The following is a 6,658-nucleotide window of genomic DNA, read 5'->3' on the forward strand; positions in this document are numbered from 1 at the left end:
AGGCAGCGGCTTAACCCACTGAGCCACCCAGGCGCCCTGATAGATTTTTTTAAAAAGATTTTTATTTATTTGACAGAGAGATCACAGTAGGGAGAGAGGCAGGCAGAGAGAAAGTGGGGAGGTAGGATCCCTGCTGAGTTGAGAGCCAGATACAGGGCTTGGACCCAGGACCCTGAGATCATGACCTGAGCTAAAGGCAGAGGCTTAACCCATTGAGCCATCCAGGCACCCCTAATAAATATATTTTTTTAAATATTTCCTTTGTGGATTAAAAAATACCCGTGCCCACCACTTTGACAAAATTAGTTGGATTATCTGACAGTGAACAATTCCATTTTCAGTAGGAGACCAGAAGCAATGCAAGTCATTTCTGAATGTTGTTTAACGTGTTTTTAGACAGGGAAGAAAAAAGACAGTGTCCTTCCTCATTCTAAAAAATCCCTTTAAAAAAATTCCTTTCAAATGGACTGTATCTTTTATTGACTTGAGCTTTCTATTCCTTTGGATGAAAATAATCAAAGTAAGGTTTTTGCCAGACCGAAGGGTCCTAAGCCAAGTGAGTAGTTGAAGCCATAGAAGTAGGTGAGATTATCTGGAATCTGAACAGAAGGCAGGAAGTAGAATTCTGGTATAAGGGACAGCCCTTGAATTTGCCTTTCCAGCATCCATTCTCTCCTTTGGCTAACAACATACTACTTCCTCTGAGGACACCTCCATTTCAATATCCCTCAGTTCAGCTTGTTCATATAGAGATGGCCCTACATTTTGGACCCAGGATTGGGCACAGCACTCAAACAGGGTCTGCCAGAGCCCTGCACCCCAGTCACAATGGTGGATTCAAGGAGGAATGCCTGACTCACTGGTCCGATGAGACATCATTCTATATCTTCTGCTAAAAGCATTTGGGAAAAGGGGCTCTCCATCTGCTGGGGGTGGGAATATGAGCAGGGAATTGCTCTTGGCAACTAGTCACTGCAGGGAGATCTTGCCTGAGAGAGGAGCAGTGGGAACAGAGCTACAAGAATGAGATAGCTCCTGAGTGACCAAACTCTGGCACCCAAGACCATGGGCACATTGTGACAAAGCTAGCTCTGTGTTTGAACTTTTTGTCTGAGCCAATAAATTCCTTCTCCTATTAAAGGCAATTACAACTGTGACCACAAAATTTTGCTTGTGACCAATTTAAAAAAAAAAAATCATGATAAAAGCACTTCACATTGACATTGAGGATATGTTTCTTAAACTTCAGGCTCTAAATTTTGCAAACACATGATGATGCAGCAGATTGATTAGCCTGACACTATCCTGCTTACCCCCCTTTTCACAGTGCTGAGCTGGAAAGTTAGAAGTGACATGTCCCACTCCCTTTGAAGCCAGGCTTCTGCATGAAGGTTAGGCTCTGCAAGGAAGACAAGCTTAGGGAGAGACCTTGATTGGAAACCGGGTCACCCGAAGACAGAGGACCTTGTGAGGGACTTGACCCAGAGGGAGTGACATGGAGAAAGAAGCTTGGGGTGCAGTGCACCTCTTTGCTGTCACAGTCCCTGCTGGAGCTGCTGTAGTTCTGGTACCAGCAGCTCGGTGGCTTTTATTTGGGAGTTTTCTCACCCGGCAGGGGCAGAGCCATTCTATTTTATGTTTAGGCTTCCTGGAAGTTCCACGCTCCCAACCTTCATGTGAACTGTCTGTGCTCTTAGGAAAAGCCCCTTTTGATTCTCCTAGCTGGAGTGTGTTCTCCAGTCTGTTACAAACAGCCTTGATCCATACCATGCAAAGTACATGTTTCTAGGGAAACAAACCATAAGCTTTGTCCATTTTTCAACAGGTTTTGTTGTCCAGAAAAGGCAACCCATTTGTTGGCTTGGGTGGGGGTTGGGGAATGGAGGAAGAACCCCTGAAAAGGAGCAGTAAGATCTATGAGGGAAGAGCTCAACAGGCCATTTAGAAGAGGATAAATCAGTAGGATCAACTGTTGCAGAGGAGTGAAATGTTGAAATTAGGCCACTGCACTTGGCAGTTTCAGGAGAGCAGAGGGGCAGAATTCTAATTGTCATAGTGAATTGAGTAGTGAGTGAATGATAAGAAAGTACAGGGAGTAGAGAATATTTTTGGAGGCAAACCCATTGTCAGGTGAAGAACGGGGATGACAGACTGATGTTCAGAAGAAGGAAAATTGTTTTTCTTTCTTCTCTTTCTTTTTAAATCCATACACTCAAGATAAGAGCCTCTGGAGCAGAGAGACTGGAGAGAAAAGGAAGAGGGAGTCACTGAGAAAGCCGAGTCCCAGAGGAGGGCCGGGGGACAGGCATCCAGAGCAGAGGCGGTCCCGCTCACTGTGGGCAGGAGGACGTACTCCTCTGAGAATATTCCAGCAGCGGCGGAGGTGCGGGTGTCTGAGAAATCAGAAGGAAGTGTGGCCTCTGGGCCGGCTGGCTCCTCTCTCTCAACGGAGGAGGGGCAGACCACCTGCCGACGGGAGCAGGGTCCTGACCGGGTCTCTGCATGAACCGCGAAGGCTGCTTCGGGCGTGGGAAAGACCCTGGGATGTGTCAGGCTCGGCCAACAGCAGGTGACAAAAAACCTTGCTCAAACCGAATGGAACAAAAGAGAAACGCCCGGTTCATGCAGCGAAAAGTCCAAGGACAGGGCCGCATCGAGGAGTTCGAACAACGCCGTCAGGGCTTGGTTTCTTCCCCTCTCTCTGTAAACGTTGGCTCCGATTCTCAAATGGCACTGCCCAGTCCCTGACAACGGACGCCTCGTGGGATCAAGCGCAACAAAATAGCGCAACAAAATAGCCGAGGTTTCCTCCTGGACGGGCCTGAATCCTGGCAGGGGCCTGGCCCAGACCCATCTGGGTCTTCAGCGCTTCCTTGACCCAATCAAGGGAGCCCGGGGCTTGAATTACTCTGATTGGCTAGCCCCTGGACACGTGACCTCCTCTGGTCCAATCATTGCAGCAGGGGAATTTCGGCGGAGCTGAAGAGCCAGCCCTAAAGCCTGTGTGGGAACCACCGCGTTCAAACCAAATTTCCCCGAAGGGCAAAGAGGCGGGTGGGGAAAATCGCTGCAGGGGAGTCAAGGAGTTAGTGCAAACTACAGGCACTGGTTTAGGACAAGAAGGACTCATCTGCCAGGGAGGAATTGGGGATGACTGACCGTCTGAAGCAGCCCCGTGGGGACTCGGAAGGGGAAACAGTGAAATAGGAATAAAAGGATTGTGAGGAGCGTCCTGAGGCTAGCACTAATACCTGGCTGAGTCCGTCAGCATCCTTAGGAGACCTTCCCCCCGCCTTTTATTTTCTTTCCCTTTTCTTTCTTTCTTTCCTTTTTCTTTCTTTCTTTCTTTCTTTCTTTTTTTAAAGATTTTATTTATTTATTTGACAGAGAGATACACAGCGAGAAAGGGAACAGAAGCAGGGGAAGCAGGAGAGGGAGAAGCAGGCTCCCCACCAAGCAGGGAGCCCCATGCGGGGCTCGATCCCAGGACCCTGGAATCATGACCTGGGCCGAAGACAGACCCTTAACTGATTGAGTCCCCAAGCGACCGACTTTCCTTCTTTCCTTTCTTTACTTTTTCCTTTCCTTTCCCTTCCTTTCCTTTCCTCTTTTCTTTTTCCTTCCTACCTTCCTTCCTCTCTCTCTCTTTCTCTCTTTCCCTCCCTCCCTCCTTTCTTTGTCTCTCTCTTTTTCCCCCTCCTCCCTCTCCCTCCCTCCCTCTCTTTCTCTCTCCTTCCTTCCTTCCTTCCTTCCTTCCTTCCTTCCTTCCTTCCTTCCTTCGCAGCACTTGGTAGCCAGCCCCGCAGTATACAGGGGGAAGCAGAAATGCTAATAGAAATACACCCACTGCAGACCGAGGTCTAATCAGGTTGCCGGGTGCTCCACATCAACGACAGCGCATGATTCATGGGAAATTCCTGGCTTGGCCTTGAATGCACTCGTTGAGGACATAGACAGACGGGAGAAGAGGAGCAGACCTGCGCGGCTTCCTGTGCAGGCAGATTTACTCCTGGGAAAAATGTAATGACATGCCTTGGAATGATTCCCCAAACAGTGGGGAACAAGGGAGGGATTGTGACATGTGTGCATTTTTGGATTTGATATATTCCTCTTAATCACATGTAGCTAAGCCAGCACTTAAAATAGCTGGGCCACCAGGGAACTGGCATGCCACTTGCACAAACTCGGCTTTGAGTGTTAATTTTAAGTTGCTCCCTTTAGGGTGTTCTTAATAGCAGCAATGTCTCTTGATTCCTGAACTTATCCCCACCCACAGTCTCTATTTTTCTCATTCACTCCTTACAGTAACGAAAATTTTCTCTAGCACAGATTTATAGTTGAGTCAAGAAACATTGAGCCTAGGGCGCCTGGGTGGCTCAGTGGGTTAAAGCCTCTGCCTTTGGCTCAGGTCATGATCCCAGGGTCCTGGGATCGAGCCCCGCATCGGGCTCTCTTCTCCGCGGGGAGCCTGCTTCCTCCTCTCTCTCACTCTCTGCCTGCCTCTCTGCCTACTTGTGATCTCTGTCTGTCAAATAAATAAATAAAATCTTTAAAAAAAAAAAAGGAAAAGAAACATTGAGCCTGGTGGTGAAGTGGGACAATGGGGGTCCCCAATAATCCCTGTAGGACGACTTTGAGAACAGACAGGGAATACATCAGAGTTTGCGGATGGAGTTAAGTATGTATCATAGAAAGAGCAAGAGAGTGGAGTTTTATGTGGTTGCTAGTGTAATTTTTCTAGAACACAGCTCTGACAAGAGCCTGCCCTCTGCTCACTTTTTTTTTTTTTTCAAATTAGGTTTGCACAAACACTCTTAATACATACAGAATAAAGTTCAGAATCCTAGGCATGGTACTGTAGATCCTTCAACATCTGTCCTCAAATTTTCCTTTCATTATTTTAATTTTGTATGTTTATTTTAATTTTTTTAAGATTTTATTTATTTATCTGACAGACAGAGATCACAAGTAGGCAGAGAGGCAGGCAGAGAGAGAGGGGGAACCAGGCTCCCTGCTGAGCAGAGACCCTGATCTGGGGCTCTATCCCAGGACCCTGGGATCATGACCTGAGCCGAAGGCAGAAGCTTTAACCCACGGAGCCACCCAGGTGCCCCTATGTGTAAAGAAAGTCTTAGACAAGAAGGTGGCAGCGGCAACTGGGGCCTTGGGCACCTTGCAGGAAGGTCGCACTTGCTGGCTCAGTGGCTGCTTGCTGTGCCTGGCTTGGCCCTGAGTGGAGGCTGCCCTGGGATCAGAGTCCCTAGGCTGGGTGCCAGTAGCCAGAGCATTGTCCAGATGAGGGGCTACAGCTTTGAGATGAGGACGGGAGGCAGGTGCAGTACCTGGAAGAGGAGAAACAAGGAATTGTGGTGCTTGGAATAAACAGAGCTTATGCCAAGAATTCATTCAGTAAAAATCTGATTAAAATGCTCTCAAAAGCTATAGATGCTTTAAAATCTGAAAAGAAAGTGAGGACAGTGGGGCACCTGGGCTGCTCAATTGGTTAAGCATCCAACTCTTGATTTCCGCTGAGGTCATGATCTCATGATTATGAGATCCAGCCCTGCTTGGGCCACCGTATGTGGATCCTGTTTAAGATTATCTCTCTCTGGGGTGTCTGGGTGGCTCAGTTGGTTAAGCGGCTGCCTTTGGCTCAGGTCATGAACCCAGGGTCCTGAGATGGAGACCTGCGTTGGGCTCCCTGCTCAGCGGGAAGCCTGCTTCTCCCTTTCCCACTCCCCCTGCTTGTGTTCCCTCTCTCGCCGTGTCTCTCTCTGTCAAAAGAAAAAATAAATCTTAAAAAAAAAAAAAAAAGGATTATCTCTCTCCCTCTCTAAGAATGAAAGATAGAAGGAAAGGAAGGAAGGCAGAAAAGAAGGAAGGGAGAGAGAGAGAAGAAAAGAGGGAAGGAAAGAAAGCGGGGGAGGGGAGGAAGGAAGAGAGAAGGAGAGAAATTGTGGACTGTTAAGTCAGGAGTAAAGTCCCAGAAATAGTCTGTGCTGGTGTGGACTTGATGGAGAGTGAGAGCATCAGAATGAATCCCAGTGAATTTGGTCTTTTGTCTCCGAAATAAGAGCAGCGATTAATGAAATCGGTGGGCACTCAGTGACTGCCATGGGCTATTGGGATGTCCCTGGCCAAAAGCTCATCTTCTCTGCATGGGCACTTGGTGGTCAATAAGCCAAAGCAGTGGGCTTGATCAGCCATGTTCTAGAACAACCAGGAGGGGGACGCTGCCCACTGTAAGGCCTTGGACGTGAGTGGCAAAATGAACAATTAATCAAGGGGTGGAGGTTGATTTAGTAACAAGATTAGCCATAGAAGAAGCTTGTTATGCTCAGACTATTCCGACGAAAAACAGGTTGAAGGGTCTTCTTGCTATTAGGGGAAAAGGCCTCCTCACTATAAAGGAGAACAGAAGAAACAGAAATCCTTAAAATGCCAGGGTAACAAATAAATGCACTTCTGGAAGTATCTTTCAGATGCACATATGCTTCAGCACCTGGAATCCCAATGACCAAAGTGAAGAGCCCATTATCTGTGCGGTGAATCAAGCATCTGAAGTGGACCCATATGTGTATTTTGTTCAAATGTGTATCATGTCATATTTATTCAGTTTTACAAAGGTAGTCATGTATACTGTCAAAAACAGATTCAA

General features: G+C 47.5%; 1 pseudogene; it reads left to right on the plus strand.

The window, feature by feature from the left end:
* Nucleotides 1–2,595: 2,595 nt before the first annotated feature.
* LOC131813659 (methylglutaconyl-CoA hydratase, mitochondrial-like) lies at nucleotides 2,596–6,457 on the plus strand (annotated as a pseudogene).
* Nucleotides 6,458–6,658: the final 201 nt, after the last annotated feature.

The sequence above is a fragment of the Mustela lutreola genome, chromosome 13, assembly GCF_030435805.1.
Source record: "Mustela lutreola isolate mMusLut2 chromosome 13, mMusLut2.pri, whole genome shotgun sequence".
Lineage (NCBI taxonomy): Eukaryota > Metazoa > Chordata > Mammalia > Carnivora > Mustelidae > Mustela > Mustela lutreola.